The sequence below is a fragment of the Polyodon spathula genome, chromosome 2, assembly GCF_017654505.1.
Source record: "Polyodon spathula isolate WHYD16114869_AA chromosome 2, ASM1765450v1, whole genome shotgun sequence".
In the NCBI taxonomy this organism is placed as follows: Eukaryota; Metazoa; Chordata; class Actinopteri; order Acipenseriformes; family Polyodontidae; genus Polyodon; species Polyodon spathula.
The window spans coordinates 28,061,919-28,078,219 of NC_054535.1; positions in this window are offsets into that span (position 1 = coordinate 28,061,919).

The window sequence follows — 16,301 nt, forward strand, 5'->3', positions numbered from 1 at the left end:
CCCTTTTCTAGCTTTTAAATTAATAGATTTAAGCTGATGAACTGTTTAACAGAGTCACTAAATTTTACCTCAGAAACTAGTCCCTATCAAGAGATACTGTCCTGTTATTACCGAGCTATGATCCCCACTGTTTGCACCATGTATGTTGTTGTTTACTGTCAACCTATTACTTGAGAAAGATGAAACTGGTTTAAGTTAGTTGGTCATTAAAGCAATTTTATCTTAAATTTATCCAAGCTGACTTCTTTTTAAAATAGACCATACCATGCCAGGTGTTGATTTACAATATAAAAGGTGGGGTCACAGCTGTTGCAGCCCAGTTTGACGTAATTTCACGAGGGCAGTTGTCTGACTTTAAACTAGGTGCCATATTGGTGGGAAGAGCAATAGTGAGACCAGTTAGCTAACTAGACACATGTGGGCTATAATAATGCAGTCAAAGGAGGAACAAGCTGGGTGAGGGGAAGATAGCCTTTGAAGGAGGTGAGTTAAGCCAAACTGTCAAGACAATCTTTTAGCCAGGTGACTTTCGAGTGTCTTCCACTCTAAAGGTGGCACCACAAAATGCTAAATGTGTATGGTTGGTCCATACACAATGTATTAGATTGGTTTACTCGTCTGCTGTTTTGAATGGAGTTATTTTTCCTATACTATTAGAGCGGGCTACACATTTTCTCTACACTACAACATCATAGAGTTTAGCCCAGAGTCCTCTTTCTGATGCTATTAGAGCAGCTTCCAGTTTTAAGTGGAGTTTTATATGCCCTAGGCATACAGTGTTGAAAGAGTTGTTTACACAAAACATTTCATTAGTACATAATGAGTTCCAGTCTGCTTGTAAATTAATGTTAAGAACCTTTCTTTAAAAAATAATAGAGGTTAGGTGCTGAGACCTGAAGTACACAGCAGTGGAAGTGCCCTTTCCAATAACCTACAGCCAATCATATTGGTGCTGTAATATAATGCATTTTTCATGATTGGGGGACACTGCAGTAATGGCATATTTTTTTTTAATTTGGGTGGATTGTATGTAACATTAAACCCTGTATACAGTATTTAGCCAGCCTTCAGGGACTTGAGTCTGCAATAACAGCCTTAGCTACTCTATGTAACCTAACCTTTGGTGTTAATGCACAATGTCTAAACATTTCGAATGGTGGGAGGAAGCCACAAGCACATATTACCAAGTGCATGATTGCATAACCCTGTATCTGTATAATTGTAATGTCAGAAGTGATTAATGGTGATAAATAACTATACTGAAGACAACATTTTATAAGATAAAAGGTCTCATAAGGCACTTAAGTAAACAAATTTGCCGAAATCAGAAAGGGTTACATTTGCAGTCGTCCCTCGATATATGCACCCCCGTTACAATGCCACTCCACGAGCAATTCCTTCTGGAGCAATGTGCACCCATTAAACCAATGCTATTCTCACCCACCACACACTGTTGCCCTCGCTGTCCACCATCTACTTGTGTAGCAAGCTAAGCAAATATAAACAATTGCATTGAAGTCTCCCTCACATTACCACAAGCAAGATACTGTAAATCCAGAAATATTTGCAAGCCTTTTATTATGCGATTTTCACATATCAAAAAATAAATAAAATCACAAACATTTTTGGCGCATATATAAATGCTTCCAGTATATAAATGCTTCCAATGGTTGACTCATATGAAATTCATCCGACGCGAAGTACCATACAGAGGGTCGTAAGTAGCCTACTCTTACTGCGTGTGTATCTAGTGACTTCAAAAGGAAAACAGGCCTGACTGGAGAGTAATGTCACAAAAAACTGAAGGAATGTGTGGATCCCAACAAAGTTCCAACATTGGAGCATGGCAATAGGGACCGCCCACTGAAGCTGTAAACTGGATGCAGTTGTACAGCAATACCTTAAGCAACCTTGCTGTAGAGGCGGTGTTATCAACAGGACTGTAACTGTTTGCGCTGCTAAAGGGGTACTGAAACATCATGATCCGTCCCTGGTAGCTGAACATGGCAGGGCTATAGAAATGGTCAACAAATTGGCAGTCTTTGCTGCAGCATATGGGATTTGTGAGGAGGAAGGGTACGAAGTTGCTCCTAAAGTGCCGACAGATTTCGAAGAGATGAAAGCTAGTTTCTATAACAGAATAGCAAATATTGTCACAGAAGATTACATCCCTGATGATCTTATTGTTAATTTTGATCAAACCAGTTCAAAGATTGTACCATGTAGTCGCTGGACAATGGACAAAGAAAGCACTAAACAAGTAGACATCTGTGGCTCTGTCAAGAGATTACAGTGGTGCTCTTGATTTATCTATCAGGTTTAGCTGTTAAGAATGTCATAACCCTAGATCTTACTATTTCTGATCATCGTCCCATTCTTTTGAAGTGAATCTGCCAGTATCTCCTAAGGCAGTGGACCATACATTTGAATCCTGCGTAATTAATTCAACTGCTGTTAAGCTTTCTGATGTATTGAGCTCATTACCACTCTCTGAGTCCTTATCGGTAGATGAGGTGGTTAATACCTACAACACCACCTTGACTAGTATTTTAAATACTGTAGCGCCAATCAAAACTCAGAGAGTGTCTTTAATAAAAAAGATCACCGTGGTTCAATGATACAACTCATAAGATGAAATATGAGGTTCATAAAATAGAACGAAGGTGGCGAGACTCTAAATTGCATCTTCACTGCATCGCATGGAAGGGCCACCTGGTTAAATATAGGAAGGCTCTGGCATTGGCTAGATCATCATATTATTCTAATTTAAACAAACTAAACAAATAAAAATAATCCTAGATTTAGTTTTGCTACCCTAGATAAATGTTATTTAAATGGTCTGATTATGGCAGTTGTAAGTGTGACATGCTATACAAATGTACTGTGGTTTGTTCTTTTTTTCTGCTGTGTACTGTACAGTGTTTTGCGATACTTTTATATAAAAAGCACTACATAAATGCAATAAATAAATAAATAAAACATATGATAATGCAATTCTGTTTGGCCAAACCCTGACATATTCTAGTTAGTTGGTTAAATGTCATGGCTGTAACATACGCTCTACTTATCTACATATTTAAACCAGCAATGAAACACTTAGATGCTTATTTATTCATAGTGTAGTTATTCACTGGTTACAGGTATTGGCACACATTTTAAAGAGAACACATCCCTTCCGGATTTGGAGACTTTGACTGTGTCTGTCCAATGCAGAGTTCCTGTTGCTGGTGAATAGCTGGCAACTATGAGAGCTAATTTGTCAAATCACATTTGTTTTATATTTAAGCATTCTCTACCTAGTTGAACAGATGTAACCATAAAAGCACCATTTAGAAAGGAAAGCCTCCGATGGAGAATGGACAGTTGTGATCTGGCTTCAGCAAAATCCAGATGCTAATTCTATAGCAACCTATAAAATTAGCAGCAATGCCAGTTGAGTGTCTGCATGATCCTTTGCCTTTTTTTCACCATTATTGTTGATGCTTGCTTTCTGCTTTTTAACTGAAGTAAACGCATGGAGTGACAGGGAATTCTTTGTTTTTGTTGCTTGTTTTCTGAAAATACAAACACATACACTGTATAGCATGATTGTTAGTGTCATTCACACATTGATCTGCCCTATAACCTGAACTGTGGAACTTCACAGCGTAAGTCTAGAAGAATCTGTCGTGCAATTCATGAGCTGAATGTGAACAAAAATACAACATACATCTCATTATAGAACTTTTCACGCCCACAGATAATTCATGAATTAAGTATTTATGATTCAAACATTATTATTATTTATTTATTTATTTATTTATTTATTTATTTATTTATTAGCAGACTCCCTTATCAGGGTGACTTACAATTGTTAAATATCACATTATAAAATATTACAGTATAGAGTATCACATTACAGAATATCACATTACATATGAGCAGTTTTAAAGTACAATAAAATCAGTGGCAAATAAGATCAAATTCGAATAAGAGTAAGAGTAGATGTTTACATACAAGGACAAATCTCAACATATCAAGCATGGAGGATCTTTTAGGCATGTGCACTTTTATGGATGCTAAAAGAGTAATAACCAGTGTTTTCAAATCTGTTTTATTGTACTTCTGATCTTCCTGACAACAGTCTCAAAATCCTGCTCATTTTTTACAGTATTCCTATTATTAAGTATTTCAAATTTGACTCAGGTAAAGTCAGTTCATTTCAATGAAAACAGTAACTTACTATAATCCTAACCACATGGTTTCCAACTCCATGTGTGGTAGGTATAAGGGTTCCACCTAAGCCTCAAACTCACATTCTGTGCTTTATTTTGTACTTGGGTAGCTGTAGGGTTAACCCAGTGATCTTGCTTTGAAACATGGTAGCCAACTATGAGCGCTCCAGAGCTATTTTATTATTGGAGAGTCAATGTTTCCTTCCTTATCTTAAAGCAGATTTTTAGTACCATTTTTGCTAGGTTCACTCAAGTGGCGGTTAATTTACCGGCCTAACACTAAACTCTTAGGCATATTTTAGTCCAAATTAATTTGTTCATATGTGGATTTTTGTACAATCGTTTTTTTTTTTTTTTTTTTTCTTTTTTACCACTTTGTTCATGTCTGATTACACACATGTTTATAGTTCATAAACTTCTCAATGATAACCATCTCACCCTCAAACATGATCTTATTCATGTGTACACTATTAGGTATCCCACATATACAGTATATACCTGTAACATTATATCACAGACTGTAATTCCAAAAGATTTACAATAAAAAATTTGTCAAACTGCTAAATCACGATTTACAGTACTATATACTGTATAATAACAATTTCATCCTATCTGCTGTAATCATAAATGGTGAATGTGTTCAACCAGAAAAAATACATGAAAGTGTTTTTTCACAGAGGTAATCAAGGATTTTGAGCTAACATTGAAAACTGAAGTGGCGTGCCAGATGGTTAGAAATATTCCAAGGTCAAGAACCTAGACATATCCCAGACAAAGAACTATGAGTAAAATAATAACACATTTTGGAATCTTTTAGCTAGCCTTGATTGTAAGTGCCATAATGTATCACAACTAACAAGTGAAAAACCCAGAGATTGTAAAGGTCAAGGCCAGGCTGAACTTCAAGAAAGATAGATCTTCAATAAAGTAAGTTAGAACTGGATGGGAGCCTGGGTCAGCGGATGTGAAAGATTTATCCTGGTTCCTTAGATTGAAGGGCATTATTTACCTGTGCAGAGTATGAATTACATTGATAAATAATATATATTGTAAAATGTACTTATAGGAAAATGAAATAAAAAGTTCACAAAGCTGCTTCAGCCAGGTCTAAAAATGCCTTTGACCAATACTATTAGAGGTAAAATCAGGTGTCCCCCACTGACCAGTTTCCCGACGAAACCTGTCCTTTGTCCTCTACAAGCTGATAGTATGCCGACATTCATTTTAAAGATCCTAGGTGCAAACAGTTGGGATCGGAAGATGCCCACTGACCTTTAGTTATCCTCAGCTGTTGTGGGGAGTTGCAACGCTGCAGAAACATAATACAATTTTGAATAATGGGTAGGGTGGGAAAAATGGTTATGATCTGTAACCACCATCCCCTTTATTGAACATTTCATTCACCCAGCTATGTTCGTAAGAGATTAAATGATGCTCACAGTTTATAAGTGCTAATAAATCTATTACCAAATAAAGTAGCCAGGGTGAAATATGGAGCAATAAACTCCCCTATAAAAAATGTATATCTATAGTTAGCGTAACATGATTGGAAAAAAAAGAAGAAATTCAGTAGCCTGTATGGCTGTCAATGAAAAGTTACTTTTTCTCTCCTTAACAAAATTAAATGCTTTAATAAATGAATTGAAATGCTTATAAAAAATTTAAAAAAATATTGCACTTAAGCATGTTTCTTTGTTGCTATATATGTCTTGAAGTTGAATCAGTAATATCCAATGACATCAAAGGAACTTGAACTAAACGTATTGTAGTGTAGGGCTTAGTAATTTCTCAGATAGTAGAACAGGGCACATTTGTCAATGATAGGGAAAGAGATGAGATATATCGTATTCATATGGAGTTGATGAATATCAGTTTCTTCCTCAAGACGTCTTTATTAGGGCTTAGAAAGATATACATGCTATAATGCACACTCTTTCTGAGGATATATTTCAGTTTTGAGCTTGGAAATGACAAGCACACATTCTTTTATTCCTATGTTTGCTGCAATGCTCTGTGACTCGAACCTGGCCTAACAAGAAAGGTGTAATCCTGTCATTTTAGCTCATTTATAATAGTTCAATCAAAATCAATAATACAAATACTGGTGCTGTGGTGTTTATTGGAGGAGTCCCTTGATTATTTTTTTCAGTGTGAATGCAACTTTAATAGCCAAAGTAATAATTTGTTCTTTATATAGCAGCCGTTCTAACGATCTCCCTTCACACAGTTACAATATAATCACGGTCCATTATTTTAAGGTTGGTTCTTACTGATATTTAAATCAAATTTGGCCCCCTCAAGCAAGTGAAAATATGTATGTGTACCAAGGAAAACCATGACTTTACGTTTGTTTGATACATTAACATGTATTTAAAAATCAGTTCAAGTGCAATTCAAAGTTTGATTAAAGACTGCTTTAGGTTGACTTCCTGAGATTTTCACACTCATTCATATATTCAGAGCAAATAAAAACAAGTGACCTGTTTTTCCATCAATATTTAACTGGAAAAAGTATGCCGGTTTTCTCCCAATTTGTTTAATAACACATTAAGGGACTTTTGCATAGCACAAGTAGCTCCCTTCTTCCAACCATCTCAATATTAAAACCAGCTCACCATTTTGATTCTATAACCAGCTTTATAAGGCAATTTTACTCAGTTCCGTTAGTGGTTGTAAGAGAGGATTTAAAAACTATTTTACAAACTCAAGGCTTTATAATACTAAGACATTCTGATGAATATTATTATTATCTTTAATATCTCTCTTTTTTAAAAACCTATTGCGATATATCAAAGTATTTGATTTTCACGGTGGAAGACTATGACTCGGAAAAATATGATTAATAGAGAACACAGTGGAACATGTCACATTTTTATTTATACAATGCTCTACCTCTAAAGTATTTCTTTAATTAAAGGGAGGAAGAAGGTGCTATAAATGGATTGTGATACTTCCCTGCCAGTGAAGTTATGAATGAGAATATCAATCATGTGGTTGCTGTGATACAGACAAATTTATAATCAGACTGTTTCACCACATACAGTGTTGGGCCACACACACACACACATGCACAACTTTTGTGTTTCTAGACAAGTTTTTTTTTTTTAGTAGTTGGCAATTGTTTTTTTATCATTTTCTTCCAATTTAGAATTTCCAATTATTTTTAGGCTCAGCTCACCGCTACCACCCCCGCGCTGACTCAGGAGGGCGAAGATAAACACGTGCTGTCCTCCGAGCATGTGCTGTCAGCCAACCGCTTTTTTTCACACTTCAGATCCACCATGCAGCCACCTCAGAGCTACAGTGTCGGAGGACAATGCAGCCCTAGGCAGCTTACAGGCAAGCCCCCAGGCACCCGGCCAGACTACAGGGGTTGCTGGTGTGTGGTGAGCCGAGGACACCCTGGCTGACCTAAGCCCTCCCCTTTTTATTTATTTATTATTTATTAATTTTACATTCACTGCGGTCCGGATTTGGACCGCTGACCCTCGGCACTACAGGCAGACATGCTACAGTTTCTCTGAAGGGGACTCCTCCCATAGTGGTGTTTGTAGTCATGTCTTTTATGCACATATACAATGTGCCTGTTCAGCCAGTAGTGGTCGTTCATTACAATGCCCATAGTGTGAAAAGTATTTAGCCTATTTGGCCTAAATGCAAAACATTAAGTCTGGCGCAAACCCAACACAGCACATCACCCAGGTAACACCATCCCTACTGTGAAGCATGGTGGTGGCAGAATCATGCTATGGGGATGCTTTTCATCATCAAGGACTGGGAAGCTTGTCAGGGTAGAGGGCAAAATGGATGGAGCTATACAGGCAAATCCTTGAGGAAAATCTGCTTCAGTCTGCAAAAGACCTAAGACTGAGACAGAGATTTACCTTTCAGTAGGACAATGACCCCAAGCACACAGCCAAAGCGACACTGTAGTGGCTTAAAAACAAGAAAGTGAGTGTCCTAGAGTGGCCCAGTCAAAGCCCGGACTTGAATCTGATTGAGAATCTGTGGCAAGAATTGCTGTCCACCAACAATCCCCATCCAAATTGACAGAGCTTGAACAATTTTGCCAAGAATGGGCGAATATTGCACAATCCAGACATGCAAGCCTGGTAGAGTCTTACCCCAAAAGACTCACAGCTGTAATTGCTGCCAACAGGGGTTCTACCAAGTATTGACTGAGTGGGGTGAATACTAATCTAACCAAGATTTCAAGGTTTCAGTTTTTTTTTTTTTTATTTCATTAACTGTTGTTTCACAATAAAAATTCTCTTGCCTCTTCAAAGTGTTGAGTAGGTTGTGTAAATCTAAGGGAAAAAAAAAAATCCAATTTAAATGCATCAAGATTTCAGGTTGTAACACAACAAACTATGAAAATGTCCAAGGGGGGTGAATACTTACTACAGGCACTATATATATAAAGATTGATATATATATATATATAGTAGTAGCAATCCAGGTTTCCGCAGGCAGGCGCCTCACACAGGGCGAACCAATCCACACACAGGCAAAGGGATAAGCATAGCACCGATACCGCTGTACAAAAGAGCCGGCTCCTTTGCAAGGAGCGTATATCGGGCTTATGTCTTTGTATATGACGAATATATATATATATATATTATATATATATATATATATCTACTATATTATAATATATATATCTAATATACACAACATTATATATATAAACACAAATAGTACCAGTCAAAAGTTTGAGTACACCTGCTTGAAACCAGGTTTTTCATGATTATCTGTATAAACTTGTATATAAACACTTAATATTTCATTATATGATACGTATACTTATATAAGTTGATAATCATAAGTGAATTGCATTCAAAAAGCTAATTTTTAAATGAAAATGTAAATCTTGTCAATTTCAATGAAATGGTTACCCAAGTCAGTTAAAAGTCTGAAATGTGTATAACACGGTGTTAGAACACTGGCCTAAGTATAAAAGTGTCTTTGTTAGATGTTCAGAAAATGGCAAAATACGCTCAGTTAAGCAAAGAAAAAAGACAGTCTGTAATTACTTTAAGAAACGAAGGTCAATCTTTAAGACAAATCACAAGAACTTTGCAAGTGTCTGTAACTGCTGTGGCCAAGACCATCAAACGATTTGAAGAAACTGGCACTCATGAGGACCAAACAAGGTCAGGGAGGCCAAGGATGACCTCAGAATCAGAGAACAAGTTCCTTTGAGTCACAAGTCTGCGAAACCGGCGATTAACTGCCCCTGAAATACAAGCTCAGCTAAATGCTACTAGAAGTACAGATGTTTCAACATCAACTTTTCAGAGGTGATTGCGTGAAGCTGGCCTAACTGGAAGAGTTGCTGCAAAGAAACCATTGTTAAGAGTGCAGAATAAGAGGATTTGCCTAGGCCAAAAAACACAGAAACTGGATGTTTGAGGAGTGGAAGTCGGTCTTACGGACTGATGAGTCAAAATTTGAAATATTTGGGTCCAACCGCCGAGTATTTGTAAGACACAGGGTGAGCACATGAGTTCTGCATGTGTGGTTCCCACTTATAAGCATGGAGGAGGCAGTGTCATGGTGTGGGGTTGCTTTGCTGGTGACAGAGTATACAGTCTGTAACCACATTGTGCAGTACATAGAACAATAATAATTAAAGTCAAATATGATATCTAATGGAGGTTTTTGTCCATACAGTATTTTTAGAATTGTTTCAATCCCAACAGTAAGTATTTCTTATGAGACTTGCTTGCTTTTAATTGTTAAATGTGTCCATTAGCCCTGCTAAGATCAAATCTGCTTTATTTGTACTTGTAAATTAGTGTCATGGAGAGGACACAGCAGTTCAGTGAATTAATAGACTTCCTTAATAAACTGACCTTTTACATCAGAGACCTACAGATCAAAATGGAGACCTTTCTAATTGGATGTTGTGAGGATAGCATCACGGCCCAAGCTGTTACCGGCAGGAATGAGACTCAAGTTCAAGCACATTTATTAAACAAAACAAATAAACAGGGCATGATGGCCAAAAGAAAGATTTAAACAAACACTGCTGTCAGGCTGGGCATTCGTCTCCACTGACCAGATACACAAACAAAACGCAGTTTCACATAGTTTCGTACAGTTTCACTCACCTAACCATCTTCTCACACAAAGGATTTTTCCTCCTTTTTATACAGATGGCCACTCCCCAGTTAGCACTCAGTTACCAAATTGGGGAATGGCCACACCTGTGATTGTTGGCAGGGAGAGAATTAACCCCACCCCTGCCAAGTATACATTCCCACACACACTATTTACAAAAGCAGGGCTTTTGCCCTGCCACACACCTCCCCCCATGTGCACAGCAACAAAAATATGGCTAAACAGAAATGTTTCTTGCGGAAGTCAAACCTTCACGCAGGGATGGCTGTTTGTTATTGCATCGGCTTACGAACAGCCTTCAAGTATTTTGTGTCGTGCAACCCGGGTCAAAGCGTGTCAACCCTGAGGTGGGTAGGCAGGACTCGGGTAGGAGTGTCAGTGTGAAAGGGGCTTTAGTGTCTCTTTCTCGCTGTTCTTCCCACATCATTTGTAATTGTAATTGTTCTTAAAAAATGGATGTTATGTCTACCGTGTTTGAAAAATCAACAAACAGAATTGAGAAAGAAATCTTTTTGTGTGGCATTTGATTTGTCTGAATGCCACAAATCTCTAATCATTACAAACAGTCATAGCAAAAAAGAAGATGAGAGACAGAACATCCATACCTCATTGCTGTCTGCAATGAAACCTAGGAAGAGAGCAGCCAATTGGTGCTTACAGCTGCATTGGGGGAATCTACAGTTTGACCCATTAAAGATTCTCCCCATATAATCCACAGAACCACAAACAAATATCCTGATCCGCATGAAGTCTTTCTCTGCATCCAACAGACCAGGAAGAGTTCTTATGGAAACATAGTTGTTTGGAAAAGCCTCAGCCAACAGCAGTTATGCAGGTATCCTTAGGAAATGATATGTATTGACCTGCCCTTTTCAGCATGACATACAAAATTTGCCTAGCACTCTGGAAAAGGTAGACATTCCAACTGTGGTCTGAAAGGAACCAGAGGCTAAGTAGCAGGGATGGCGGTCCCTAGATTGATGCTGGGGTCTAGCTCATCCCTCATTTCAGCTATTAGGTCTAGGATGACCTGCAGATTGAGATGACAAAGCTTTAGCACTGCATCCAGCATCCCAAACAAAGTGACCCTGGGATTGAATATGCAAGGCCCTCTTCATCTTGCCCTTCTCCGAACATGTTCCTGCCTTTCCTCAACAAGACCGCATCTCAAAGTGTACCACAGCAGCCATCCTGAAGGGAACAATGGCAGGTCTCTGCAGGTGTACTGTTTAAATATGCACACCAAACACAAAATGGAAAAAACACAAACAGGGCAGAAGGTTAGCTTCACATCATCTAAAAATAGCCTAAAAATAGTTTTTAAGTCAAGTTCACAGAACTAAATGTGTGAAGGAAGGATAAGAGAGAGGAAAAAATCACAAGTCACTGTCTGACTTAAAAATTAAATGTGTTTGAAAGATGCATTTGTGATGGGTCAAAAAGTGTCTTGCTTTGGTATTTTTAGTTTTGGGTCTGCTGCCTTCAAGTTCTGCACTTAATTTTTCATTGCTGTTATATAATCAAGAGAGAGTCATGGTAGTGTCTCAGCCCAGTAGGAATGAGCAAAGTCAATCGTAGGAATTCAATTGTTCTTATTTGTCTCCACTAATATTGTAGATAGGCACTAATATCAAAGGCAAACTAGTTTTTTAATATCTATATTCCTGTGTCTAAATCAAAGATACTTGTGTGACAGAAAAAGAAAGAATTTGAGCTGTAAATCTCCCTCCCAACCAGAAAAGGCGCTGTGTAAGGTTGGTGGTATGCTTCCCCCTAGACGGGCTGACTCGATGGTAGACGGAAACCGGAAGTCGGTCACCTTGAAGGAAGCATGTAGCTGCAAGAGCCCTGAACGACTCCACTGCAATCTGCTGTGGGGCAGGCAGCAATTGGAGAAACCATGGCGCCGGGCTGATTGCAGGGTGGAGTTTGAGAGTAGAAATGGGACGTAGTGACGTGAGTACTGGGCCTTACGCTGAAACGTGATCAGGAAGCTGGAGCTTGTTATTATTGTTTTGTTTTGTGCCATAGAGGATTGAGAAGCAAGGGCGGGTGCAGCCAGAGAGCCAGCATCAGCACCCAACGCACGACTCACCACTGCACAGCCACACACAACTCAGCACAGTACCAGCCGGTTTCAGGGACAGCGAGTACTTTTCCATGCATGTCTGGATTACCATTGTGCGTGTTATTGTTGTTTGTTTTTGGAGCTGTAACCTGCTGTATATCCCCCAATATCATAGTTAGTAGAGGGGTGGATTTATTGTTTTGTTATAAATACGGACTGTCTTTGGGATATACAAGTCTGGACATTGGCTTTATTCACCACACCACTCGCCACAGTAATGTGCTGTTATTACTTTGGCCACTGCTCCCACTTCTCTGTCAGACTTCCCCAATCAAGGGCACATCTTGCAGAAAAAAGTGGCTTATGAGCAGGTGAAGGAAAACACAGAAAATGGGATTGTGTCATCAAGGTTTTAAGAAGGTTGTGATCACTGAAGGGAACAATCCAGATGACAATGGATAACTTGTGGATTGACCAAAGTTGCTCTTTTAAGTATCCACTTTACTTTGACAGTGGTAAATAAAACAACAGGAAACGAAGAATACAATAGATTGTAACTCAGCGTCGCTGTTGATCTCCACACACAGAACATGTTGCATAGATTAAGAGATATCTGATCTCTTGCCCAGTGATCTCGCTTCATCCCTTATATTTGGCACCAACCTTCAGTATAAAAAAAGGTATTTTTTTGTATTCTTAATTCCACACAGGGAACAAATACTGTACCAGTGTAATAAGTACAGAGGGATAACATATTGGCAATAATCAAGAGATTGGTTGAAAGTGAGATATTGACTGGCAGTGGGATGTTTAAGCTGTGAATGACAACTAGCTTGTCTGCCTTGATACTAGTGTCCCAGAGGACTAGGAAGATAATGAAACAGTTAGCCAGATGGCCTAATTTCTTGCATTCTGAGGATGTAATACCTCATTACCGTGTAGGCTTCAAAAAAATTCAGTCTTACCCTCCTCCTAGTTTTTATGAGGCTAGAGTGAAGGTTGCATTCTGATACCCCTTTCAGCAGGAAACAATGGATTTGGTCTGCAAATTATGTTATCCTTAAAGATCCACAAATATATAAAATCAATTGTGATGGAGCTTTATATCATAGGTAGAGCAAAGGCTCCATTGAGGCACTATTAGTCTCAAGGGGATTGGCCCTTTCGTAAATATAGGGTGAAATCTCACAGGGTACCTTCTTATCTTGGGAGAACACCAGAATGTACAGAAATGTGAACCTTGATCAACAATGTGGCAAGGCCTTTGAGGGAGGTAAGTTAAATTGTGGATGGGAAACAAGCTTCTATTCATACTTCTGCCACACTGAGAAACCCTTCTGTTTCAGTTGGTGTGGAACGTTGAATCTGGAAATGGACAGGTTGTGATTGTGAAGGCTGCCTCTGTTCTGGGACATTAGGTGGACATGAACAATAATTTGTCTCCTTTGTGGGTACTTGACTGTAGCCATGTTAAAAAGGTGCCTCTGTTTCCTGTAGAATTGTTGCTTTAGTGTGAACTAACTGACAGTAATTGCAGGAGGTTTATAATAAGCAGCTTCTTTTGTACTGGTTCCCTGAATTAGATTGGCTGGTCAGCTCCCTATCAAGGGCAACTATCTTGTTAGTAAAGCTATGCTATAATTAGGGCTTCTGTTGTTCGGGTTTTATTAATTTCACTTTTTGGTGCTTATTTTGAGTTATTTTTGAGTTATATGTAAATCATTTTTGGGGAAGGGGTGGCTTTTACTTTTTATATACTGTATGAAATTATTGTTTTAGATTACTTTCGGGGTTTTTTTTGTCACAATATATATAGTAACTCGACAGTACTTGTACACTTCAATTGTACCTTCTTTCCTTTGCTGTCTTCCACATCAAAATCCTTAGGGCCACGGGCATATATTCCTGGGTTTTTTTGTGTATTTAGGCAGGGTTTTTTTTACATTTCACCACAATTTGCAATTCTGTTTTAAATTCCATGAAAGTATAGTACTGTTATATAACTTTAAATCTCGCGAGAAAGAACATCTTGTTTTGAACTTCGCAAAATGTGTAACAATACTCCAGTAGAACAATACTCATGAACTGAGTAACTATGTCCAGTGTTTTCCCGGTGTTTATTGGATATAAATTGATTTCATTTTTTTTGTATCGGGGGTGGGGGGGGGGGGGGGGGGGCTTTCTCCAGGTCATGATAGCGCAGGCATTTGACAGCAGATGTAATTTGGCCAAATCTTCCCCTTCAGTGTATTCCTGCCTAGCCATTTCAATGTTTTCAATGGTTAGATCCTGTGTCTGAGAAAGCGAGTTAATCCTGGGACCGGTATTTTACCAAATGTACTCTTTAAGCAGGCATGCTTTTAGCACATTTTCAATTAAAACCCCAAATACTTTCAGATGATCCGAGTCATTAGACTAATGGAATGCTTATCTGTTGTTTCACATCCAGGCCATATCAGTTATCTGGGGAAACAAACCATACTTCATTTCTTTATAATGACAAGGTTCAGGAATATTTAACAATTTTGCACTTTGGGATCATACTACCAAAACTAAACTAATTGTCAGTAAATGGGTAAAGTAACAATTGTTGTTTTATTTGTTTGTCTGTTTTTTTTTTTTTAATAACTTGTAATACAGAATGCATAAAACTTACTGAATCAGAAAATTAACCTTAAAGCATGTAACCTTTTCAGTGCTTTTTCTGCCTCTCCTCTTCTACTGACAGGAAGTATTGTTATAATTGTATTGTTAGACATAAAGATGCTAACAAGGACTCTAAACACAGATAGATTAGATTGCAATAGTTCATCTGAGAATTATCTTCCAGCAATCCTATTAGGACAATACCCATATAAATCTATAAAACACTGTTACAAAGTGGATTGCAGCGCGCAGGTATAACACACACAAGACAATGGAAGTTCAATAAAACAGCTCCTTTATTTGGCTGGGTTGCATGTCAACAACACTTAAATAATAAGCATGGGTGCTACACAAGGGTATTCGTCCCGAAACAATAAGTCACAGTCACTTCTGCCAATAGTGAGTGCTCTTGTGCAGGTGTGGTGAAAGACACAGTTCATGAAACAGTGCTGTAGTTTAGTCCAGGTTTAGTGCTTGCTTATAGCGACAGCACCTGGCTAGTGCTTAGCCATCGAACAAAGACAAATGACAAACAGTTACTACATCAAACAAACAAAACACAAACCACTTCTGATAATGAATTACGTCCATTTCCTTTTTGGTCAAATCTCATAACCGCATCAAAGGAACAGAGTACATCATCACATCTCCGATTATACCCTTAGTCACGCCCCCTGTAACAGATAGTCCAGTCACTTCTCCTCCAATCCATGACTGACACAACGAGTACCACTTTAGGGCGATGATGTCGGGCATTGTGACTCCACCCCCTTCCTGGCTGGCTGGCTTCCGACTGACCCCAGAATGAACTGCCAGACCAGCCAGTACGAGGCACTCTGTTCCTGTTATACAGCGTCCTCACAGATCGGGAGGGAGATTGTTGTCTAGGATTCATTCACTCTCTGTCACAAGCACACATTAGAAATGTGTTATATTATCATATAAATATGTGTGAGTGATCATGATTTGACAGTTGTTTCTGAAACTGGAACAGAGTTCAGATCTCTCATTCAAACCTATATGTTAACATGACACCAGAGTGTGTGATGTTGTGTGTTAGTTAGTTAACTTTTAATAGAACAATGGAAAAATGTGATTTTTTACTGTGGCACAGGAGGGACACAAGAGTTCTTGTGCTTGGCAGTCAAAAGGTTAACTAATAACATTACCAGTCAAAGAGGATGGTGGTGACCCTGTCTGCTGTTGAAAATACAACATCGACTGTAGCATTTTTGCTAAAAATAAAAAAA